The 26701-nt window shown below is 49.1% G+C and overlaps 1 pseudogene; it reads left to right on the top strand.

The window, feature by feature from the left end:
• The window catches only part of LOC115537191 (gap junction gamma-1 protein-like), a 96970-nt pseudogene extending 72125 nt beyond the window's left edge, over nucleotides 1-24845 (top strand).
• Nucleotides 24846-26701: the final 1856 nt, after the last annotated feature.

Here is a 26701-nt window from a genome sequence, read left to right as displayed (position 1 = left end):
AGATCCCTCCACATGAGTTCCATTATGCAGCGGAGATCTCTTAGTGGATCTGTGTCTTCTGTCAAGCTAATGTTCCGCCTCCCTCCCTCTTTTCTCTCTCCCCCACAAAGTTATTTCCTCCCCTCGCTGTCGCACCCCCCTCTATCTCACCCTATCTTAATTCCCACTTTGCTGTTTCCCTCATAGTGTCCCACTGCTTCCTCCCGTACTCTCTTACTCTACCCTTTCTCTCCCTCCCTCCCTCTCTCTATCTCTCCAGTTCCCTCCCCCCCCTCCTCTCTATCGCTCACTCTTGGAGGATGAGAAAGTAAGTCTGTGACACCTTTCAGTGGGGCTGGTAATTAAGTTGACACGGTGATAAACTGAATTCAACCCAGCATTCGCTCGCACCAAGAAAAAAATAAATGTAAAAAAACTACTTGTGAATGAGCAGGAGTGAGGGGGAGAGAGGGAGGGAGGGAGTGAGAGACGGAGGGAGGGAGGGAGTGAGAGACGGAAGGAGGGAGGGAGGGAGTGAGAGACGAAGGGAGGGAGGGACGGAGAGAGTGAGAGACGGAGGGAGGGAGGGAGGGAGGGGAGGGGAAACGAGGATATGTCTAACGATCCAAGCGTGGCGTCTCTCTCCCCACCTTTACCTCGTTCAACGGCGTTATCGCGAGCTTGCAGGACGTGCTGTGAAGCATTACACTCTATATGACTTCTTCCTTATTTTTCTAGAAATAGTGCTAGCGAGACAGGATGATGCCCAGCTGTTGGTGGGCAGGGCCCCGGAGCACACCGTTTACATTTGGAACTTCATCCATCATGGAGCGGGTTCCTCGGTCCCTCCCCGCCTCATCTTTCTTTGGTTTGTATTTCGGGGCCGATCAGCAGTTTCCAGCCGAGGGGAATGCGGCACCGGGTCGCTCTGATAGCCTTTGAATAACTCGGGGAGTTTTCTCCGGCGCTGAAAAGCGGCAGAACAATTGCAAATAGACAGGCCGATTATCTCCGAAATGTCATGTTTCTCCAGATGAGTCGAAGCAGCCTCGCTCTGGCTCTCTCTCTGTCTCTCTCTCTCTCTCTCTCTCTCTCTCTCTCTGTCTCTCTCTCTGTCTCTCTCTGTCTCTCTCTCTCTCTCTCTCTCTCTGTCTCTCTCTGTCTCTCTCTCTCTGTCTCTCTCTGTCTCTCTCTCTCTCTCTCTCTCTCTCTCTCTGTCTGTCTGTCTGTCTGTCTGTCTGTCTGTCTGTCTGTCTGTCTGTCTGTCTGTCTGTCTGTCTGTCTGTCTGTCTGTCTGTCTGTCTGTCTGTGGCTCTCTCTGGCTCTCTCTCTCTCTCTGCTGCTATCTCCCCATCTCTCTCTTATCCATCCACCTCCCTCCACTTCTCCGTTTTCCTGTCTGGTGTGTGTGCACAGTGCTCATGTGGGCGTGTACGACGCTATTCTGGGCGTGCACGGTGAACATGTGGCCGTGCACGGTGCACATGTGGCCCTGCACGGCGCTGATGTCGGCGTGCACAGCACTGATGTGCACGGTTGTGATGTGGGCGTGTGCGGTGCTGATGTGCAAATGCATGGCAATGATGTACGTGTGAACTACGAGATGGGGGCACGCATGGCGCTGATGTGTGTGCGTGCCCAATGCTGATGTGCAAGTGCACAATACCGATGTGCACGTGCACGGTGTGCGCAGGGAGGTTTTAGTGTGATCCGTGATTCCTGTTGGGGTGAGGTCCAAGCATTCCAACAGAAATGGTATAACAGTACAACATGACAAGGAAAAGCATGCGAGCGCTATGTGCACGAGCCATATTTTTCTTGGCAATAATGTAAGTGCAAATACAGTTTTCATTCTCACTTCGTTGCCATCCCATAGTCTGGGTTTCACTGGTGCTTCTGTTCTGCTGTCAACTATCAAGCCAACTTCCTAATTAAATCACTTTTCCCACCAAATTCCTCCATTAGCAATTTGGCGATGTATAAATGGAGTGTGGTGCAGTAAAGGACACCGATACAGATGTCTAAAAATAAAGCTAATAGAATTCAGGGTGTCCAACATTGTCTGCCATTCTAAAAGGATGAGGAGTAATGCATCGCTGCATTGCTGATTGCAGTGGCACTTATAATACAGCGGCCGTGGTTTGCCACTCTTGGATGCATGAAGCGGAAACACTGGTACTATCTCTCTCCATATCCGTCACTCTTTTGATATAGCTCAATCAATCTATCCTCTCTCTCTTTGTCCCTCTGTATCTCTACCTCTCTCTCTCCCTCCACCCCTCTTTCTGGTGCTAGATTTCCATCTTTCCCTCCCTCCCTCCCTCCCTCCCTCCCTCCCTCCCTCCACTGCTCTCTCTCTTTCGTGTCTCCCTCCCCCCTATCCCTATGACTCCCTATCTGGTGGTACATCTCTAACCATCTCTCCCGCCACCTCCCTCCCTCCCTCCCTCCCTCCCTCCCTCCCTCCCTCCCTCCCTCCCTCCCTCCCTCCACTGCTCTCTCTCTTTCGTGTCTCCCTCCCCCCTATCCCTATGACTCCCTATCTGGTGGTACATCTCTAACCATCTCTCCCGCCACCTCCCTCCCTCCCTCCCTCCCTCCCTCCCTCCCTCCCTCCCTCCACTGCTCTCTCTCTTTCGTGTCTCCCTCCCCCCTATCCCTATGACTCCCTATCTGGTGGTACATCTCTAACCATCTCTCCCGCCACCTCCCTCCCTCCCTCCCTCCCTCCCTCCACTGCTCTCTCTCTTTCGTGTCTCCCTCCCCCCTATCCCTATGACTCCCTATCTGGTGGTACATCTCAAACCATCTCTCCCGCCACCTCCCACTCTTCCCCCCTCCCTTCCATCCCTTTCCCTCCTTCTGGAACTTTATGTCTAAACGTCTCTCCCTCCTCCTCTCTGTCTCGTCCCTCCCTTCCTGCCCCTCTCTCTGTCCCTCCCTCTGCCCCCTTCTCTACCTATCTATCGCTCCACCTCCACTCTCTCTGTGTCTCCGTCAGCCCCCCTCTCTCTCTCTCTCTCTCATCCTCCACCTCTCTCTCTCTCGTCCCTCCCTCCACATCTCTCTGTCTCTCGTCCCTTCCTCCATGCCTCTCTCTCTCCATCTCTCCCTCCACCTCTCTCTCTCTAGTGGTACCCCTCCTCTCCGTTGCGCTCTGCCTTGCTATTGATGTCTGTGGATAACGGCATGCTAATTCCGTAGCTGCGATACGCCACTTTGCATTCTAATACGGCACCGTGTCCCTCTTCAACCCTCGTCATCTGTTTATTATTTTATTCTTTTCCCAGTAAACAACAAACCGCAGCTCTGCAGTGGACACAAAGTGGTGGGAATCTTTGCAATCAGGAACGGACGAGCGTTCTTCCCCCGCCATCACCATCACGGCTGATGATTTATGTCATTGTGCAGTGGTAGTCGCTCTCTATCCCCCTCCGTAAAGGATTTGTTTAACGGCGTCACAGACTGACTCTCTAGTCTGGTGGTTAGCGTGTTGAACTCCCAGGGAGAATGTCCTCCTGGGTCCAATCCCCAAGGTCCCCAGCCTAGTTACAATTCTATGTTATAGCTCTATGTATGTTCTATGTTCTATTTTATTTTTTTGCAATTGGTCACAAATATGAACATCACCCGATATCCCTCTAACTGCTCCCTAAAGAGGTGCGTCTTAAATCTCTCGATGTCCCCTTTGATTCAAAAGTCTAAAACTATATTCTGATAGAATAGATCAGGGTAATGGACAGCGGCCCCCACAGGAACCAGGCCATACTTGGGCGTAGCAACGGGTAATCAGTATCATGACGGACAGCTGAGCCAAACCAGCTGCAATCAACCGCCCAATCACAAAGCAAACGGTGTCACAGGGAAGATATTTTTATCACTTGAGACGCGGCAGGCGAGAACGGGGCGTTTCTCGATACCGAGAACGCACGGAGCGGAATTCTGGCCTGTTGTTCTTTGAAGAATGAGCTTGCGAGTTCACGAACAAACGGAGCGCTGTTCACGGAACGAGGCGTTCGTTCCTGCTGGTAGTGCCCTCAGCTTGGAGGCCGCCCGCAGTCCTCCAAAATAAAAGCCTGGCTTTATCGCCCAAGACATTTGAAGCTGTGCTGAATGCTCCTCAACTGTACTAAAGTGTAATGTAATTTTTAACAGTCCCCTTTCATAGTACTGCTTCTTTTGAGTGTTTATTTGAAATTGACAGTTGTTAGCCTGCTTCTCCTCCGACATTGACGTCCGCCCTCTACATTGTCAGCTGCATTGGTCTGTGAGGCGAGAGGAGTCTGTGATTAGGACTGGCTAGCTGGCTAGTCACGCTATCTAGCTAGCTAACTAGCTAGTCCCGCAGGCACTCTCACCATTATTCACATATTGCGAGATGAGAAATTGTATATTGGGACAGTACTTTGTTACGCAAAACGTGACGTTTCACAAGGAGACGAGTGAATGTACAGAAAAGAGGCAACTTGAGAAAGGCCCATGGGGAGACCATAGGCACATATAGGTAGAGGCTGATTGTCTGCTTCGACCCGTTGTTGACCCTCTACGTCATTGTCACAGCTGTAGAGAGGAGAGGACGAGACTCGACTCTAAACATGTACAAGAAAACGAGGGAGTTTTTCTGGTTAAAAATCACCATTATAGTTAAATTTCTCGACCTTTTATTATTCATTTATTTTGCTCCTCATAGATCATAAACCCCAAAGTAGAAACGACTCATCGAAACCGATTGGGAAGTGTTAACATTGCGGTGCTTTTTATCCAGGAAAACACCATCAAATGGTTGTTAATGGGACGGTGGATCCACAGACTCTGCCGGTAGATGAGATCCCCCTGATGGAGTCCAGACGCTGGAGGGGCCGGCTGATGGAACTCCTTAGCCCTGAAGGACGCCATCTCGTGATCTCCAGATGAGATTCCCCCCAGAAATAAACGTAAGTCCTACTTCGATGGGTCCAGAGTGCGGCCTAGTGAATCGAAACTAAACCTATCACACATCATCAGTGCGTTTTGCCTGTATGTGGGGCTTCAGTGCGCTAATTACTCAAATGCATTAACAATGACGACGGCTGTGCGACGTGACGGGTGGGTTGGATGGGTTGGGAGGGTTCTCTGCGTCTCCAGCTTCGGGCTGAAGGGAACCACCACGGCGGTGAGAGCGTTGTTGTCGGCTGAGGCTGCACAGAAGTAGCTCAGTTCTGTTCAGTCAACTTTATTGTCCAAAAAGGGAAACTTCTCTTGCAGTCAGGTACACATAAAAAGCACAAGATACACAAGGACACACAACAAAGAGATAGACACATGCTAATATAAGTAAAAAATCTATCTAGTCATCAGATTCAAATACATTTACAGGTATGTGCAAAGAATTGTGCAAATTGAGCAAACTTATTGCGCTAGGAATAGCGCACTAGAACCTAAGAGCTTTCTCAGACGCTGACGGAGCAGGTTTCCTCTGCATAATCACGGTATGCCCAGGATGAATTTCCCTCAGGACAAATAAAGTGTTCTTGAATCTTGAGTGAGGCTTTGGGGTTTGACGATGATCGGAGCTCAGTGCTTTGGGTTGTGATGGCTGGACCCCTGGCGATGAGTGGGGTTCATAGCTACAATAGCGTTGGCGTGTGGTGACACGGTGGTCCATGCGCCTCGGAACAGAGGAAGTGGCAGCTGCTTAGGTGTTGTCCAACGGGTGTGGCACCTCGAAGAGAAGGGTTAGAATCTGACATGTTCACAGCGATTACCGTTAATAGCTGAACGCCTGTTTGTCGCTTGCTATCATCTCTAACGACTCCCCATGAAAACAGCAGAGATGAGAATGAATGAGAAATGTGTGTGTGTATATATACACTGCATCGGTGCGCCATTGAACGGCTGCTAATTGCATGAGGTCCTGATGGGTTGAGAGATGAAGGGGAGGGACCTGGGATGATAGTGTGGGAATTAAGAATTCCCACAAAGACATAAACTGATGGGAAATAGAAGGGGAATGGGGTCTTCCTGATTAGATGTTTGCTTAAGCTGTATAATATATGTATATCTATCATTATGAAATGTATAGAAACAGTACAATGATAGCAGCAGCAGCAGCAACAAGAGTCCTGGTTCTGTGTTTTAGTCTCTCTGGGGTTTAGTAAGGTGGCATTGCAGATCCCATCATCCTGGATACTGGGGGCCTACCAGACTGCGTCGGCCCCCCGCTGGTCCACAGAAGCAGTGTAAGACGTGCCTTTGTGTGTTTTCGTTGCGACCAGAGCCCCATCAGGGTTCACGACGCAACGCGAACAAGGCTTAGCAAAGCGAGGAAAACATAAAAAGGCAGGCTTTGTAGACGAGTGGTAATAGAAGCCTGCAGTGCTGGTTTTTGATTCGCCTGGCATGGGGTCATTTCGTGGAGAACAAAAGCAGTGCTTCAGCCAACACCGCCGTGGTATACTCAGGGGGTGGAGGGTGAGAAGAAGGAACTGAATGTATAACCAATATAATAAACATATCTGGCAGTCGGAAGATGCTTATTGGGTTGGAAATAAAAGCTTTCCTGAACGTAAAACAGAAAACTGGAGATGGCAGCTGCAGCGTCCAGCAATGAAGGTCTTAACATCGCTAGTTCTAACACGGTGTTCAATGTGTTAAGTGTGTGTGTATGTGTTTGTATACTTTTGTGTGTTAGTGTACTTGTCTACGTGTGTGTGCATGTGTGCTTGCATGTGTGTGTGTGTCGGTACATGTGTGGGCATGTGTGAGTGTGTATGTCTGTGCGTGTGTGTGCGTCTGTGTGGGAGTGTTGTAGTCAGGCTCCATCAGGACCCACTCATTAGCGAACAGTATATTGTGAGACTAAAGATGAGAGCGTCACACTCACAGGCACCGGTCAGATGTCGTCACTCTTGTTCTTGAAGAAACCCTCCCTCCCTCCTCACTCCCTCCTTCACTACAACCCTCACTCCCTCCCTCCCTCCTCACTCCCTCCCTCACTCCACCCCTCACTCAATCCCTCTCTCCCCCCATTACTCCCTCATTCCTTCCCTCCCTTTCTCCCTCCCTCACTCCGCCCCTCACTCCCTCCCTCACTCCACCTCTCACTCCCTCCCTCACTCACTCCCACCCTCACTCCACCCCTCCCTCACTCCCTCCCTCACTCACTCCCTCACTCCACCCCTCCCTCCCTCACTCCACCCCTCCCTCACTCCCTCCCTCACTCCGCCCCTCACTCCCTCCCTCACTCCCTCCCTCACTCCCTCCCTCACTCCACCCCTCCCTCCCTCACTCCACCCCTCCCTCACTCCCTCCCTCACTCCCTCCCTCACTCCACCCCTCCCTCCCTCACTCCACCCCTCCCTCACTCCCTCCCTCACTCCACCCCTCCCTCCCTCACTCCACCCCTCCCTCCCTCACTCCACCCCTCCCTCACTCCACCCCTCCCTCCCTCACTCCACCCCTCCCTCCCTCACTCCACCCCTCCCTCCCTCACTCCACCCCTCCCTCACTCCCTCCCTCACTCCACCCCTCCCTCACTCCCTCCCTCACTCCACCCCTCACTCCCTCCCTCACTCCACCCCTCCCTCACTCCCTCCCTCACCCCACCCCTCCCTCCCTCTCGTTCTTTGAAGCTTTGTCTTCTTACAAAAAAGACGACAGGTGCCCTGTTGTTTTATTCCCCCCCTCCTCTCCGATGTTAATCATTTACGCGCAGTCATCGTCATCATCATCGTCATCATCATCATCCTCACTGTGGTGTAGGTGTGGCGGTGGAACCTGCAGTGAATAATGAATGCACCAAACGAGAGTACGACGATGCAAAACAAAATAATTGATGACGCCCGCATCAGTGCGTCTGATTGCCCGCTGGGTGTGTGTATGTAAATAATTACAGTGCACACAGGGAGTGCGCATAGTACAATAATTGATCATTCATTGATCAATTCAAGGGGGCTTGGCACTCTCTCGGATACCTCGTGACTGACTCTGTGTTTCCATGCCTCCTCCTTGTCTGTGCCGTCCTCTTGGGCCGAGCCGAAAACACTCATAGCACTTTATTATCGCTCTGGAGATTATATTGGGGAGTGCACCACTCTCTCATACGCGATAGGCCCAGAGCCACTGACCCTTAGCAGGGATACACTGTGGAACAGGTGGAACGGATGGTGGGGTGGTTAGGGTGTGTTTGACTGCCAGCCTAAAGGTAATGGTAAACGGACTAGGTTTATGTGGCGCCTTTTTAACCTTTTCATTCACCTACACGTTCATACACTGACGGGCGGTGTCAACCATGCTAGGGAACAGCCAGCTTGTTAGGGTCAGCTGTAAGGCAAACTTCAACACATGGCCCGGGATTGAACCAGCCTCCGCCGGCTACCAGACAACCTTTATTCCTATATCTACCTGAGCTAATGCCCTAATTGGTTAATTCCTCCATTTACCTGTATGCATTCCTAGAGCTCAGATGCTAACACCTACCTGCTCCTTAGTGAACTCACTATGTATAAAAACGTACATACACAGATTTATACTGTACATTCCAGTGCATGTGTTGTCCATATCTACAAATATGGTCCATATCCATAGTACTATACATACACATACACATCTATACATTGTACATATCTGACTGTGCAGTGATGGGAGGTTACATTCCCTCAAAGCTTATTTTTCTTCGGAGGGAACAATAGGAGCGTAATTGTGAAAACAAACGATTCTCTGATCACAGGAGTTGTCTACTGTGTGCTGCCGGGGTACGATTAATTATAGACTAGTGTTCATTATAGTGATTCAGGGCGGGGAGGGGGGGGTGTTGGGAGGGGGGGTAGGGGGAATGTTCATCAATATTTAATTTGGCAACCGACGAATGACGGTTGATGGCAATTAGTAATGAACGTGGAGGCAGTGCATCAACGTCTGCGATTCGGCCAATCGTAGGGCCTTCTTGTCGAGCCATCTGGCGGCGCCGAGCCATTACGAGGTAAACAATTAATACGAAGGAGTAATAATAGAAGAAGACACAGCAGAGGTACTTGGAAACCGTACGCTCTGTACTGTTGTATTTGTTCGAGCTGCGAGTTGGATTTATAGTTGAATCGGATGGACGGAAAGACTGACACAGTGAATAGAGATGGATGGAAAAGATGGATGGAGAGCGAGAGATGGACAAAGATGGACAGAATGTTGGATAAAGACGGATAGATAGTCAGACAGCTGGATAGATTGACGGACAGAGATAGATGCGCTGAAAGGTCTAACAGTCGCTATGATGAAATGTGTTTTCTTGTGCCGAAAGAACCGGCCTGCATCAGTTAAAACAAATGCATCAAATAATAAACCGGAACCCAGGGCAAAAAACGAACAAAATGTCTCTACCTATAAAGAAGGAGCGTCAGAGTACACACAGGTCAGGTCCTCGTCCCTCTCGCCTCCCTGGAGATTGATAGTCTCCAGTGGTATTTAGAAAACTTCCAAGGAGCAGCTTGCACAGTAGTCTGGAGTTTAGGTCCAATTATGCTTAGCCTGTACAAGTCTGCCGCCATCGATTCCTCCTCAGGCTGAACGCGCCGCACTTCACGTGGGTGTGAGTTGGCCCAGGCTCCCTCATTTCCCCCAGAAGACCGTGCAGTGAAAGGCCTTGCCTCAGCTCCTTTCTCTGACTCAGTAGCTCTCTCGCCTCTCTCTTCTCTCGGCGGCTCCAAATTAAATTACGTCCTTGTGTCAAGGGGAACTGTTTGTTTGCGTCAAGTTGCCTCTTGCCAAAGGTCAAACAAGCCCAGCCAGCAGTTCTCCAGGCAGATTTACTGTTTTATTTTTTGCGTATGTCAAACGTTATTTACAGAGATCCTTACACCTTCTAGATGGGTATAGGGATGGGCCCGTCACACTAAAAAGGCCCCGATGCTACAGGCTATGCTCTATAGGCTATTGGATCGGTAGGAGATGCAACAAAGTGATGTATGCAAGGCTGTGGCGTTTTCAGCCCTTCAGCATGACATTTCAACTGGGTCAGGGGAAATTGAGACTGTGCTTCCCCACGATGAAGAGAAAATCAAAGGGAAGGCTGAATAAATTCAAACGTGGGGGTGTTGGGGACTACAGGAGTCAAGTCTGGGAGTCAAAAGAATAGGGAAGATGCTAGGTACGTGAAACAACACCCAGCCCTGTAGTGTCGGGCGTGAGAGTTCTGCAGCGACCAACTGAATATGTCAGGGGGTTTTTTGGTTGTTGCTTTTTCGAGGGACCGCGAGTCGTCGTGGCGACGGCGAGAGGAATACATCAGTGTCGGGCACGGCGGGCTAATGTGCGAACACGTGGCGGTCAGTGACACCATGAGTGATGACTGTATTATTGCACTATAACCGCAGCCTGCACTCCACAATAGCAGAGGCACGCTTCACGGACAGCTCTTTGTCAGGCGGGAGAGGATACGGATACGTCACCTAACGGTTGCTATATCCACCCCGTCGTGTTTGGGGCTTTTGGTCGAACAGGGAACGAGGAGAGAGAACCTGGAGTCTGAGAAGGTGTTTATTGATTAGAGGATTCTTCATCTGCTCGATCCGAACCTCAGAATGATATCGCAGTCCTTCAGGTAAAGGCCAGGAGGACTTTCTTTTTTTTTTCACTCAAATCATCCAACACAATAGTGCAAACTGTTGGTATGGTGTTTAGGAAGGTATAGAATCAAAAACTGGGCTTGAGAGAAGCCTCAATCCACTTCTCTGCTATGCACCCCATATATTCAGGGGTGGACTATGTTAGTGGCGGCTACAATGGATTGTGGTGGACCGCCAGACAATATGTTGGAAAAGTAAACAATAAACCTGCAGAAGATTACAATGGTCAACAGTGCTGTCAAACTGGGTGTCTATCAATTTCTTTTTTAAACTAAGATATTGTAAAAATATGTTCAAATCTTTGCTATTGGTATTGAATCACAGGTATGGTATGGGTACTAGTGTCGGATTGGGTACCTACCCATCTCCACAATTGATGTGTCAGGGAGGACTTACCTGCCTCCTGAAATCAGCTCAGAGCGAAAAGTGTTCAAACTGAGTGCAGTAATGTGAAGTGATGTACTTCGGTCTGATCAGGCAACTTACAAAACAATGTCTAAATGTCATCAAGAAAGGGTTCAAATAAAGCAGTTGAACAGGAAATAATTTTTTGTTGATATTAATTAGTATAAAGATAATTTACAAAGTATTTTCCTCCGTTTCTTCGAATGACATGTGTTGAAAAATATTATGTCTGGTATAATGTCTCACAAAAGTGTCAGTGTTCATCCATCAGACGCAGTTCAGTTTCATACCCGGTTATTTAGTTATTTAGCAGATACCGAGTGACTTATAGTGATACTAAGTAGCAGGTAGGGGGATGAGACATTTCAGAAACCAGGCTTTAGATTAATATCTAAATCCTACATTAGATTAGTATCTAAACCCTGGTGGCAGGCGTACTCATATCAGGGACCATGGGGTCTTTGAGTTTCTTTGCTTGGAATTTGTTTTGACGAATCATGTCGCTGTGGCAGGGATCTTTAAGCATGTAAAGGGCAAAGAAAAATTCTCCTGCAGTGGTGAACTGTGAATCGAAAGGGCCTGTAAAGATTTTAAATCAACCTCGTGCAGACTGGTCACAGTAGAAGTAGACTCATTAAAATTCTCTTCTGAAAGTTTCCTCCACGCTTGCATACGAGTTTACTGTGGTAGAATTTCCTGGTTATAAACAGGTAACAAGGTGTAAGTTCATCCCCTCCGGTCCTGGTTCGAGGCCCAGACTCTGTGCCGACCTGAAGTTCGGCTATAACGTATTAGGACCGCTTGAGCCAGGATTAGGGGGTTAGGTTTCTTGCTTAAGGAAGGTTTAGGCTAGGCTTAGGACTTTACGGTTGGCACCTTTAGGTCAGAACGCCTAAGCCACCAGACAAACTGCTGGTCCGTCTGATTGATTTGGATCATTGAGATAGTACAACAACAGAGATGGAAGTTGTAAGCTGGAGTTGGAAGCTAATGGGCTACAAAAGTGATCTCTGGTTTGAGTCGTCTGATTTGCTTTCGTCCATTTTGTACAAAGAACCATGGCAGAATAAGCTCCTGGTGGCTTATACAATGAATCAGTGGTGAACTCCAAAGGGACTTGAACGAAGACTCCTAAAACCTTTGTAACAGTTAATAATGTATAAAATGGTGGGTTAATTATTTGGGTACGTAATCAGTGACTGAGCTCATCAAGGGTGTGTGTGTGTGTGTCTGTGTGTCTGTGTGTGTGTGTGTTAACGTGCATGCGTGTGTGTTCTCTCTTTACGGGGAGCTGGAGGTCTCGATAACAGAGCCGGTGACCAGACAGCCGTGAAGAGATTGAGAAATAAACCATATTGGGTTGCATGTTAGCAGGGCCGATAAACTACATAAATCCCGTGCTCCAGTCAACACGCGATAACACTTTATAGAGGGGCGAATAAAAAAATAGGCGTAAGAGGGCCCCGAGAATAAAGATAATTATTTTTGATAAGGTGGGAACGGGAACCAGGCGAGGTGATAGGGATTGTTGCGGTGACTGAGTGCTATTGACACTGCGCGTCCGGCCTGCGCGTTGCCCGCAGGGGCTCTCCGCACCGCGTCGGTGGACGCGACGCTGTGACAATTTTATAGCACGTAGCTTATCTCCTAGCGTCAACTGTAAATGATACGGGCAGCTTCTTGCTGGTGATGAATGTTGCCCTTCCCTGTGCCTCCAAATCCTCATTGATAACCTCACGCCGCTATCGAAGAGCGTCCTTATAACTGTGTATGATTAATACCCCGCTTTCCTCCCCAACAAGCTCCGCGGGACTAAATGTTTTAGTGCGGCTCTAAAGTCAGACCTTTTACACTGATAGAAACATATCACCCATAGGAGAGGGAATAGTGTTGTTTTTTTTATTGAAAACACGCCGTTAAGGAAGACCTTTATTTTTTGCCTGCATTGTTGCTCCTATGCGGTTGTAGCTTTGCCGCCGCCGCAGGGAAGATCGTTGAGACCGTGGATTTTGCCCCAGGCGCAGCCCCCCCTCCCACGGCGGGTCAAGGCTGTGGGCGCCCACCTCAAGACCCCCACACCGCGCGCGGGAGTCAACCGGTGGTTGCTCCATCAATCATGGACGTAGTCGTAATCAAACTCCAGAATTATGAAAAATGGAGGCTGTCAAGCACGGTCGGCATCGGAGTGGGGGGGAGGGAGAGGAGGGTGAGAGGTGTTGTGGCGAGAGGTGTAGTGAGTTAGGGAGGGGAGAGAGAGAGGGAGGTAGGGAGAAAGGGAGGGAGTGGGAGAGAGAGCAAGGGTGGTAGAGAGGGAGGTACAGTGTTTTGTAGCAAGATATGTAGTCTGGGAGAGCGAGGGAGGGAGGGAGGGAGGGGGTGGTTAAAAGGGGGGGAGAGTGTTCTAACGAGAGATGTATTGAGGCAGAGGGAGGTAGAGAGAGGGAGGGAAAGGAGGTGGTAGGTAGAGAGGGAGGGAGAGAGATGTAGTGGTATAGAGAGGGGGGAGAGTGCTTGTAGCAAGAGATGTAGTGAGGGAAAGGGGGTTGAAGTAGAGAGAGGGTGGGAGAGGGGCTGGTAGGGAGAGAGGGAGGGAGAGAGATGGGGAGGTAGAGAGACTGGGTGGTATAGGGAGAAGGAATAGAGTGAGGGAAAGAGTAGTCACACTTACACAGAAAAACTTGAAGGAGACTTGGTACCAGATTACATTCCTCGCTTTATTCTGCGTTTGGGTGCCCAAGCGTCTCTTTAGCAGGATTGAGTTTCGCAGGAGTGGCAGAGAAGCAGATGAAAAGGGAGAGGTTGAATAAACGCTAAATAACTACACCTCGCACAACGCGCCGCGTGATCCCACACACTACAAGTCAGCATTTCACTTGTTATATATTCAGCGCTATTTTCCGAATTGTATTATTGTCTCTCTCTAGCACTCTGCTAAGCTAAGTATGTTTTTCGCCCATCCCTCCAGAGCAGGTGAAATAAACAATGCATCATCACACCAGGATAATGGCTTTTTATAACCTACTGCACAGTGCATAGGAGGACGGAGAGATACTGCAAATGAATATGATTTATGGTTCTGTGATTAAGCGATCGCTCGTCATAAGGGACTGGTTAGTCTGCTGTTGTGATGATGTTGTGGTTTGCGACAGATAATTTACTTGGGAGATGAGTTGTTTTATTTTCATGTTCTTATTCAGTAGGTAAGTAAAGCCCTTTTAATATATTCCTAAAAACTAACATTTTGTCCGGAGGCTACACATGCAAGCGGGAGGACTTTGATGCAAACTGTTCTGAGCTTTCTTTATCTAGGGCAAAACCTTGCTTGGTGTCGAGTGGGGTTGGAAGACTCCCAATGAAACTGGTGTTTTGTTTTCCAATGAATCATGACTCAGTATATTTACTCTGTTTCCAAAGTGGGTCCACAGACGTGTCATTAAGGAGCAGGCGGTGGGAGGGGTGTCATCCTAAAAGGGGCCCCCAGGTGGGCCACAGATATCAGAAAGTCAAACCCCAGTATCATTCTCCTCGCAGTGGAAACCCTCAGCAACAATTGTAGCCACTTATTTGCAGTTTATTTTGTGCACAACTTACAAATGCATGACTTTAGAATATTTATGGTTTTCTATAGGGTGAGAGAACTCCAGCTTTACATGTACTCCATACCAAGTCTGGTGGAAGGACAAGGCCAAATCCCAGTGTGAATCTTAAGAAGCGACACTTTCTCCTTGCAGCGATGGCGAGAAGTGAAAATATTGAATAACCATTCATTTTGGCTTCGTAACATTCATTTTAAGGCAAAAATAAAAACCGGAAAAAGTTGGATTTCTGAAGAATGAAGAAGAATAGTGATACTAAAGAGGTCATCTATTATGATATTTTTTTATATTAGTTTAACATTTGCCCTTAAGTGGCTGCTGAGAGTCCTCGTAGCCGTTGTTATTTGGCTTGGCTTTTTCCGAGTGTGGTTTTAGACAGCCTGACCTTTGACGCATCGTAACAAATATAGAGTGCTCTTCTTATGAAAGCTTGACCTTATTCGCTGAGTGACATCATCATTTGGAGCTCTGGGGGTCAAAACTACACACTGCATACTACACACATAAACACCCATGGGTAAAAGCTACACAATACTACACAGTAAAAGCAAAGGGAATATTGTAAATAACTAACTGCTGTGACTACATATTCAGTTTATTCTCTAAAGCCCAGTAAGGTATTTTAACGTCTTTTATAGAGGGTAGTTGGCTCTAATTGTAGCGGGGAAGGGTTACCATTTTTAATGATTAAGTTACGTTATAGATATCATAATTCCATCACACCATCCGCGAGTAAACAGCCATTAGTCTTTGTAAAGCCCATTTTAAATATTAAACTCTAGAAAAACGATTAAAGATTAAGATAATAAACAACTTTAAAGATGTGTTAGCATTTAACCTTTAAACAATGTTTTTGTATAATTTGTCTCATTCGAAGCACACAAACACATTCTCAAACAAACAAATACCGGTTATAATTAAGGACACAGAGGGGTCAAATTATAAAATATCTGTGTAATTGGCTACACTCAACCGAGCGTGTATTCCCTCTACTTCTATTAGATTAAATTCTTTCAACAAAGACATTTGTTAAAATCACAGATATCTCAGGAAATGTCACCATCATCGAGGCATTTCCACCGACAAAAGCATTGTCTTAATATAATCCAAACAAGAAGGAGGAACACAAGCCTTGTGTTTATTCAAAATTGTGATAGGATTTAAAGGGATTGGAAAAGACAAAAGTGCTGAATATTCCTGTTTGAATCCGAAGGCCTCTCTCTCTCTCTCTCGCTCTTGCTCTCGCTCGCTCTTGCTCTCTCTCTCTCTCTCTCTCTCTCTATTTTCTTTCTTCCTCACTCTCTGTCTTTCTCTCTGCTTTCTCTCTCTACCTTTATCTTTGCTTCCTCTCTCACTCTTTTTTCACTCTGCTTTCTCTCTCTTTCTCTCTGCCTCTTCATCCTTCTCTCTCTCTCTGTCTCTCTCTCTCTCTCTCTCTCTCTCTCTCTCTCTCTCTCTCTCTCTCTCTCTCTCTCTCTCTCTCTCTCTCTCTCTCTCTGACTATATCCAGGGCCTCCCGGACTGGTCTAAATAGCCTGAGTGTTGGCTTCTGAGCAACTCTGTGGAGATGTCTGGGCCAAGAAGAGTGTGTTTTTGCCACAGGGGCTTCTCCTGTCCACCTTGTTCTGCCTCCCCCCTGAATCATTATGAAATACTTTTTTCCCTCTGACCCAACTGTAGCCATCAACTTCGATTTTCTCAGTACTTTTTGACAGCACACACATTTTCACGCATGCACACACCCACACAGGCACACACACACACACACACACACACACACACACACACACACACACACACACACACACACACACACACACACACACATTTACACATACATCCACACATTTACGCACACACACACTTGGGACATTTGCACCATTTCATCATCATAGAGGAAGAAAAGGGTAGTACCTGCCTCAGGTTTGAGACAAACACACACACACACACACACACACACACACACACACACACACACACACACACACACACACACACACAGTGTAGCACGGGTCAAACGCTAAATAAAACAAACATCCCCTCTTCCCTGTCGTAGAGGAGGATGAGGCGGGGGGGGGGGGGGGGGGGTTTGAGGGAATATTCAGCAAGAGAGATATTTATAACCTTTTAAAAATACATCAAAACTGACCCGCGCCGAACAGACAGCATGGCGCAGTTTGAAGCAACATGTTTTAGATAACTTAAAAGAGAGAGAGAGAGAGAGAGAGAGAGAGAGAGAGAGAGAGAGAGAGAGAGAGGGAGAGGGAGAGGGGTCCGGAGTGGGGAGGACACGAAAAATACAGAGGGAACCGCGAAAATAACAGGTTGCACGTTTTTTTTTTATTTGTGTTTGAATCCCAATCTGTGATCCTGCTGGTCTTCAAAGGGCTCTGCACCCTCTTCTTCAGAGCTATTTCTCATCCAAACATGCCTCGGTAAAATCACAGCAGCTTAAGAGCGGCTTTCCCGTCGGTCGACTTCAAAGTGGGTTTACAGCGCGGGGGAGAGAGGAAGGAAGACCCCGGCTGTGATAATAGAAGTACATTCACGGGCCGCTCCTACTGTAGTTTACAACAAGCCTGGACTATGAACCCACGACGCTAGAGAGGCCGACGTCCTAAAGAGTGAATGCTTTAGGATTTGGACGTGTGGTTTCGTTTTGGTTGTAAGACGAGTGGGCTGAACACAACTGGTTATTCAACAGCAATTATTGTTCAGCCATCTAAAAGACGCTTGTGTCCAACCTGACTTAGAGGGCTGATCCTAGCTCGCTTTCTTGTATCCAGGGAATGGGTAAACCTAGTGATTGTTTGTACTTGGCACTTGGTTCTATGAACATCCTTACTGTACCGACAGCGATATATTGTAGTTTCTCTTCCTTCTGCCAAATGTATTCATTTTAAGTCGCTTTGCATAAAAGCTTCTGCTAAAGGCCCTGAATGTAAATGCACATTTAAACACTCTAATTCAGCTGTGATGTGGAGTTGCAACAAAGAACAAAAAAAAAAAAAACAATCCATTGAACGGCATCAAAACCTGGACACAATGATGAATTTTCGAAAGCACCAGTCCTCAAAACCTACAAACACAGACTTCACTCATAAGTTACAAGTTGTGTCAAAGTTACAATGTTAAATCAACCGCACTGGAACGTGTCAAAGTCCTTGGACGCACCTCGGGTGCTATCCGCACCCCTCCCTGCTCCACCCCCTGCCCCCCCCCCCCCGTTGGTGTTTTTGTCGGTTAGCGCTAATGCCTGGTGTCAGCCCTCCGTTCAAGCTGTTGTTTCCCCTCCACCATTTTAATACTGTCGCCGCGTATCACCGTCAACCTCCGCTCGCCGTTCACCACATCGATTAGCCGATTAGCACCAATTGGACGCCGGCCCTCTGTCGGGGGGGGGGGGGGGGGGGGGGGGGGATGAGACACAGCTGCTGTAGCCCCCCCCTCCCTCCCCTCACACCCCTGGCTTGATCGAAATGAGCAAGGTTTAATCACCTGGAAACCAAATCACCTGCGGCCACCAAACTGTCCCACCTCCAACCCCCTCCCTTCTGCATCACCTACCCCCAGACCCTCCTCTGGTTTGGCTCAAAACATGGTGGGAGGCACTGGTATCGATGTAAGCTGGTAGTGCTGGTGATATACACTGGAGGGAGTTAGTGGTGGGGACGTAAGTGTGGTAGAGGTAGTAGTGGTGATTTAAACTGGTAGGCTGTAGTGGTGATGATTTAAGCGTGGTGGGAGGTACTGGTGTTGGTATAAGTGTGGTAGTGGTGGTGGTGGTGTTGATATAAGTGTGGTAGAGGTAGTGGTGGTGGTGGTGGTGTTGATATAAGTGTGGTAGAGGTAGTGGTGGTGGTGGTGGTGTTGATATAAGTGTGGTAGAGGTGGTGGTGGTGGTGTTGATATAAGTGTGGTAGAGGTGGTGGTGGTGGTGGTGTAGATATAAGTGTGGTGGTGGTGGTGTTGATAAGTGTGGTAGAGGTGGTGGTGGTGGTGGTGGTGGTGGTGGTGATAAGTGTGGTAGAGGTAGAGGTGGTGGTGGTGATATAAGTGTGTTGGGAGGTAGTTGTAGTGGTGATAAAAGTCTAGTGGGTGGTGGTGGAGGTGGTGGTGACATAAGTGTGGTGGGTGGAGGTGGTGGTGATATAAGTGTGGTGGTATGTAGTGGTGGTGATATAAGTGTGGTGGTATGTAGTGGTGGTGATATAAGTGTGGTGGGTGGGGGCGGGGCAGTCAGAGGGTGGATGTACCAGCTGGCCCCCTGACGGAGGTCCACGTCAGAGGGATGCCTCTCGGCTGCCCACTTAGCAGAGGCCTTCAGTCAGCCAGGGGCTGGCACCCCCCGCTGGCCTCATTAAGCCTGCAGGAGGGGGTGGAGGGCCGAGGGGGGGGGGGTCTCAGAGCTCACCTAGATCACCCGCTTTACTGGAAACATCAAGGTCTCGCTTTTGACCTCCTCCGCTGCAGGCACCTTACCAACTCACAAACCGTGTGTGTGTGTGTGTGTGTGTGTGTGTGTGTGTGTGTGTGTGTGTGTGTGTGTGTGTGTGTGTGTGTGTGTGTGTGTGTGTGTGTGTGTGTGTGTGTGTGTGTGTGTGTGTGCGTGCGTGCGTGCGTGCGTGCGTGCGTGCGTGCGTGCGGAGGGGGTGGCTGATGAAATACCCCTAGGCCTGGTCCTTCAGCGAACACACTTCAGACACAACTAAATAAATAAGAAAGGGGAAATGAATTTCCCAATTTACCCGAGACCCTCCTCTCCCCTCTCCTCCTACCCTCCTCTCCCCTCTCCTCCTACCCTCCTCTCCCCTCTCCTCCTACCCTCCTCTTCCCTCTCCTCCTACCCTCCTCTTCCCTCTCCTCCTACCCTCCTCTTCCCTCTCCTCCTACCCTCCTCTTCCCTCTCCTCCTACCCTCCTCTTCCCTCTCCTCCTACCCTCCTCTTCCCTCTCCTCCTACCCTCCTCTTCGCTCTCCTCCTACCCTCCTCTTCCCTCTCCCCCGACCCTCCTTTCCCGTTCCCCCTCCTCTCTCCCCTCCTCTCTTCCCTCTCCCCCGACCCTCCTACCCTCCTCTCTCCCCTCCTCTCTCCCCTCCTCTCTCCCCTCCTCTCCCCTCTCCTCTCCCCTCTCCTCCTCTTTCTCCCCTCACTTCCCTCTCCTCTCCCCTCCTCTCTCCCCTCCTCTCTCCCCTCCTCTCCCCTCCCTCCTCTCCCCTCTTCCCTCTCCCCCGACCCTCCTACCCTCCTCTCTCCCCTCCTCTCTCCCCTCCTCTCTCCCCTCCTCTCCCCTCCCTCCTCTCCCCTCTTCCCTCTCCCCCGACCCTCCTCCCCTCCTCTCTCCCCTCCTCTCCCCTCTCCTCCTCTTTCTCCCCTCACTTCCCTCTCCTCTCCCCTCCTATCTCCTCTCCTCCTCTTGCTTTTCTCTCCTCCCTTGCTCACTCTCCCCTCATTTATCCTCTCTCTCCTCTCTGGGGGGCATGCAGGGTTGGAGGAGGGGGTGGGGGTGGGGGGGGGGGGACGAGCTGAAATCCCATCTCGTCCTCGCTGTCAGGGCGATGGGCGGCGGGGATTGTGTTTGTGTGGAGGCATACATTAGGGCCCCGGCATCCAGGGCCCCTGGCACCCGGCGCCGTGGCAACAGGGGAGCACCAGCTGTATCCCTCCATCTGCTGGGGAGCTGGAGAGCATTTAGACACCCCCCCACCCAGCCACACCACCCAACCGCCCCTCCACCCTCCACTCAGAGACCAGGACAGACATGCCAGGCTACACGCGTATGGTGTGTGTGTGTGTGTGTGTGTGTGTGTGTGTGTGTGTGTGTGGTACTTTCGAGTGCTGTGTTTTTTCGTCATTAAGTTCAATGTCTATATATTTGGGTGAATGTGTGTGTAGGTATGGGGAGGTTAGTCTCTTTTCGTTGGGTGGTGGGGGTTGAATGTCTATGTGTGTTTGTGTGATGTGTGTGTGAGGGTGCGTGCCTGAGCATACATTGTTTTCGATGTTGGTAAATTACTATTTCCCTCTGCCCCTCACTAGCTGACTCTCTGTCTCTCTCCTCTCAAAACCCTGTCCCGCAGTATCCCTCAGGTGTATCGAGCATCCTCCCTTGACTCGATCCTCTCTATGCTTCTCTCTCTCTTTCACTCTACTTCTCCCTCTCACTCTCATATCTCTTGCTCTCTCCATCTCTCGTTTTGCTTCTTTTTTCTTTCCTAAGTGCTGTTGTGGGGCTCTTTCCCTACTCCACTCCCTCTCTCTTTCATTTCCTACTATCTGTTTCACTACTATCAGCCACTATATCACCCCCCCCCAACTCTCCGTCTCATCTTTTATCATGTTCTTCTTACCCAAGTGATGATATTGACACTTTCCCCTCTTCCCTACCTCTCTGTCTTCCAATATCCCTATACTTCTCTCTCGCTCTTGCTCTCTCGCTCTCTCTCTCTCTCTCTATTATATATATATATGGATGGTGACTCAGTCCTCACGTCTCAGTTCGTTAGCGCACATGGCTAACACACTCTGAGCCGACATGTTTTAATGAACGTGGCCCAGGGCTCCCAGCTGTGTTCCTGAGCTATGCTACACGTTAGCGGTCCATGTGATAGCCGCGGTCTGTTTGTCATGAGATTATGCAGTGCCCGTTGCAGCCCAAGTAGAGTCCTCGCTGACTGGAGAATAACGACCACAGAAAAACATGTACTAACACTCCCGACGCGTGACACACCACTCCAGGCGACCTGCGGCGGGCGCTAATTCACCCGTAGTCTGACACAATGGGCCCCACCTCTTGAAATCAAAGCAATGCCAAACTGTTTTGACGATGTGGGTTGAAGCACCGACGGTGACGTTTTTTGGTTATGGTAAAAATTGTGACTTTAGTTCATGCTGTAACACGTTGTCTAATTGAAAACGCATGTGAAGTTGACACAATAACAACAGCTTGCGCTCCTACAAGTGTCTCATTTTATTTGGATTCACTGTGGTTTGCTTTTGTCAAACACCAAACAACTCCTGACTGGTCCAATGACAAACGCTACAGTTGACTTTGAAAACAAGACTAATCTGAAGGATATCCATTAGCATTTGAGCTTTCGGAAGAAAACGTAATTGACAAATTGTTGGCAAATATCAACAGGAAACACATTTCTGCAGTCGGTCCTCTACTGTTGACTGAAGTGTTTGTTTGGATGCCAGCCTTCCCATTGCCAAAAAAACAAAAAAATAAATATTGCATTTTATTCTTATTTGACAGGAGGCGGACAAAGAATCCTCCATCACTCACATATTGTCACATATAACATGTCCTACTCTAGTCTCCAAAAATATCCAAATGAAGTTAAACCAATAAGGCTAGGCTTGGGCATGACTCACAATTGGGACACGCTTTAAATGTTTGGTTGATTAGTACCGGCTACTTGTTTGATCGCCTATCTTGTAGCTTCATTGCCGGTAGCGGTATCATGTAACTTGTAGCGTCATCACCTCGCTTGGAGCATGATTGCCTAGCTTCTTGTGCCATCACATAGCTTGTAGCATGATAGCCTAGATTCTTGCACCATCACCTAGCTCATAGCATTATCACCTGGCTTGCAGGGTAGTCACCTAGCTTGTGAGGTTATTGTCTAGTATTTTGCACGACTACCTACGGTAGTAACTTAAGTGTTCTGATGGGGCATGCAAGCTTTGTACATTAGGCTAATGCAGTTTCATTATTTTAGTTAGTTGCCTTGTTGTACCTAGTAGTATATTGTTACTATTTATTTTATATTTCCTAAAAACTTTAAATATTGGTTCAGGTAGGTCTTGAGTTTATTTGTAATTGAAATAAAAACCTCCAGCTTTAGTTGTCTGTTGCCCCCCCCCCCCCCCCCCGCGCACCACACATTGGTCCTTGGTCTGTGGGAAACACTGACTTGCCATGCCTTATTTAATGGGTTTCCGGCAACACGTGTCTCGAACGCATCATTGACAGTCGTTGAAGGTGCGGCCCCTCTCTCCATTATTTATTCTTGAATAATTTTGTCAATTTGTCACTCTCTCTCGCCCTCCCAATTCGCCGCAGCTCCTGAGAGGCCCCTCCCCCGCGGCGCGGCGTCACCATGAGCTGGGACTTCCTGACGAGTCTGCTCGACGAAATCTCCAACCACTCGACGTTCGTGGGCAAGACCTGGCTCACGCTGCTCATCGTGTTCCGCATCGTGCTGACGGCGTTGGGCGGCGAGTCCATCTACGAAGACGAGCAGAGCAGCTTCGTCTGCAACACGCTGCAGCCCGGCTGCGAGAACGTCTGCTACGACGCCTTCGCACCCCTCTCGCACATTCGCTTCTGGGTGTTCCAGGTGATCGTGATCACCACGCCCACCGTCCTCTACCTGGGCTTCGCCATGCACAAGATCGCCCGCATGGACGACTCGGAGTACCGGCCGCGTCCGCGGCAACGCCTGCCGTCAGTGAGCCGTGGCGCCGGCCGCGACCACCAGGAGGCGGAGGCCAACTGCGAGGAGGACCACGTGATCCTGGAGGAGAACGAGCCGGAGAAGGACACCGGCGACAAGGCGCCGGAAAAGCTGCGCCGCAAGCACGACGGGCGCCGGCGCATCGAGCGCGACGGGCTCATGAAGGCGTACGTCTTCCAGCTGACGGCGCGCGCCACCTTCGAGGGGGCCTTCCTGTACGGCCAATACCTCCTGTACGGCCTGGAGGTGGCGCCGTCGTACGTGTGCACGCGCCCGCCCTGCCCGCGCACGGTGGTCTGCTTCGTGTCGCGGCCCACCGAGAAGACCATCTTCCTGCGGGTCATGTACGGCGTCAGCGCCCTGTGCCTGCTCTTCACGGCGCTGGAGATCCTGCACCTGGGCGTCAGCGGCGTGCGGGACTGCCTTTGCGGCCGCCGGCCCTCGGCCCGCCCCCCGGCTACCACTTGATGCTGAGGAAGGACCCCGTGGGCGAGATCGTTTTCCGGGACAGCCTGGCGGACTCGGGCCGCGAGTCGTTGGGCGACGAGGCGTTTTCCCGGGAGCTGGAGCGGCTGCGGCGGGATCTGAAGCCGGCCAAGCAGTGCCGGGACCGGGCCCACCAGCACGAGGAGTGCAGCCCGCCGCGGAGCAGCTGCCCCGAGGCTGACGGCACGGCGGCGGAGCAGAACCGCCTCGACTCCGCCCAGAAGAAGGAGGGCAGCGCCTACGAGAAAGCGGAGCCAACCGTAGGATTTATTTTGTATTTATAGGATGCTGCTTTTTCTTGTTGGTTATTGGTCTCATTGGTTGTTTCTTAGGTCATGAGTTAAGAAGACTAATGACGCCTTGACTCATGACTAGTAGGGCTGTAACGATACGCGTATCGAAACCGAAATTGCGACACTCAAAGCCACAAACCTGTCTCGCGGTGTGAGGAGGCAGAAGCGTGATACGCCCTTTCTAACCCTCCGGTCATAGCTGCGTGCCTGCCTGCTTGCAGCGAGTAATTAATATTATTTGTAATTATTTTTATTTTATAAAAATATATTTATCAGTCACAGCACTCGCAGCAGCCTTTCCTCTTCGGGTAAATCGAGTAATTGAATGCCAACCGTAAATCTTGCATATCAAGTAGGCTAGCAAACACCGTTGCCATTCAATTCAGTGTCCGCTGACTTTCTGCTTAATGTGTGTGCGGATTCGTTTTTTTAAGTACCGGTTGGAGAACCGTTTTAGCACCGGATCCGTTTGAAAAGTACCGAGTAGGCACCAATATCGGATAAAACCCAAACGATACCCGACCCTACTCATGACCTCCTGAGTGAAGTTACTGTAAAAGTACTCGCACATAGTAGATCGGCATTGAAAAAGGATAAAAAGAGAACTTGCTACTTTCTTCTCACAGCCGCCGGTGCTCTGAAGCACATGTCATTGTGCTGCTCTCATACTTGTATGATTGTGCAGGCCACTCATACATCTTTGAATCTCGTCAGGACCCTTTTCACTGTTCAGCTCAAGTGCTGTGCACTAGGAATAAGAACTGTAAACATCCAAATCGAAATAACCCGTTTAATTTTTTTCCAATTCCTCGTGTATCACTCAACTGCACTCGTGGCTACCTCATCCATGCTTTGTTCTGTTCTTTCTTTACGGCGCACACACTGAAATAAACAATAATTTCTGCAAATAAATATTACTGCATAGAATGGATTGCTCCACGATTTGCCTTTTCTAATGCTTATATCATGGTTCTCCCACTCTCTCTTTTCCAGGTCTGCGGGCTTAGATCTCCCATCTCCTGCTGAGCCTGTTGTTCCAGGATACGCACCGGGGAATACGATGGAAACACAAGGTAAAACTGTCTGGAGAAGTTGTGCTTAGGAATTGGGACACACTCGCAAGGCGACATGGAAACTCTCGTGCTGTCCCACGACCCACCATATCCCCCCCCCCCCCCCCGAATCCACGGGCGTCCCCGGGTAGTCGGAGAAGACCCCACCCCACCCAGCGACGCTCCCCAACGCACAGACGTGGCACCTGGACCCTCCGACGCCCAAGGGAGGACTCGGGGCGCACCATCAACATCTCAGGCTTGCCTTATGCCCACACTGGCGTTTACACCTCAAATCTTTCCTTTTTTTCCTTCTAAAAATGAAACCAGTTTGACTGAAAGGCGTCGATAATGGGGCCCCCAGGTGAGGTGGAGTTTGTGAAATATTAAAACTGGAAGTCTTGTTGACGTGATACCAGCTTCAACCGGTACTGGAAGTTCTTAGTTTCTCCTTTTCTTTTTGAGACCTTAACAAAAGAGACATCCATGCAAAGTTTTCCTTTTTTGTTGTTGTTTCTCTAGTTCTTTGTAGTTTGACCTGTATGTATTTTTTAAGACCTACTTTTATTTTACTTTTATTTTACTCACATCAACAAGTAGGACTCTGTGTCAGAAGCGTGTAACGTGGAGAACAATCTATCTTTTCTTCCTCATGGACTCTCTCTCTCTCCCCCCCCCCCCCCCCTCTCTCGCTCCCTAAACACACGTCTCACAAGTTCTTCCAAACGGCAGTCAACAGATTAGACATTCCCCCTGTTTGTGTTTGTTTGTGTGTGTGCATGTGTGTGTGTGTGTCAGAGAGACGATGGATAAACTCACTAGTGTGTAGAGAGAGTGGATTACAGTCATCGCTGACAGGGGTACTGTTGAAGGGGAGTATGAGATTAAATATCAGGTTCCAACACTGTTTTGTCTCTTGAGTCATCCGCTGGTGGGCTGGGGAGTCGATCGGCACTCAACTGAGTTAGAAACCACCATGAGCATTTACACCCATACCGGCTACGTAGGATTGAAATTTGCTAATGATATGTCTGAATAATAGTCTGCTGACACCGCCCCCTCTTATCGATGCCGTAAGTTTGGGAGGTCAGATACCCTCTCTGTGATGACAGCTCTCCGTGGCTACGGATGATTTCATTTCTCCACAGCCGTCGAAGTCCTCATGTGCGATATGAACGCCATTTATCCAGAGTGGGCCAAAAAATTGCCTGTGTGATCCCTGTCTCTATTGTTTTGTGTGATTTGACCGGCAGTTGGTCTGCTTATAGGTCGGAATGAAGCGGCCACCGATTATTGACAGGATGGGTACTTTATTCTACCGGACTCGTTCGCTTCTTCACTAGACATACACGCTACCGCTCGCTCTCCTCGCTCGTCCACTCACTCGCTGACGTCACTCACACACACAGATACGCACACTACCATTGTCACACACACACATACGCTACTCGTAACACTATGCCTCGCTATTGCGACGTTCATGTTTTTTCCCATCTATTGAAAGTTAGGCTATTAAACATTTTGCATTGCCTAATAATTTGTTATTATTTAAGCTGCATAGCCTAATAAGAATAGGATATTTGACTAAACCTCCAAACTAGTTGAGGGTTTTTGCTCCAACTACAATCTTTGGTTATTTATTTATTAATTTAGCTATACTTTAATAGTATTCTTTCTGTTCAAATCAGTTCAGTATTCCAAATTATTTAAATGTGACATTAAGTTAATTGTTATATAAGTGTTGTTGAAATAAAATGCTTTTTAAATTTAAAAAAATCGTGGGATATATCGAACCGTGGGTCAAAAATCGTGATACAAACCGAATCGTGA

The sequence above is a fragment of the Gadus morhua genome, chromosome 23 (assembly GCF_902167405.1).
Source record: "Gadus morhua chromosome 23, gadMor3.0, whole genome shotgun sequence".
NCBI lineage: Eukaryota > Metazoa > Chordata > Actinopteri > Gadiformes > Gadidae > Gadus > Gadus morhua.
This window is presented reverse-complemented; position numbering and strand designations above follow the sequence as displayed.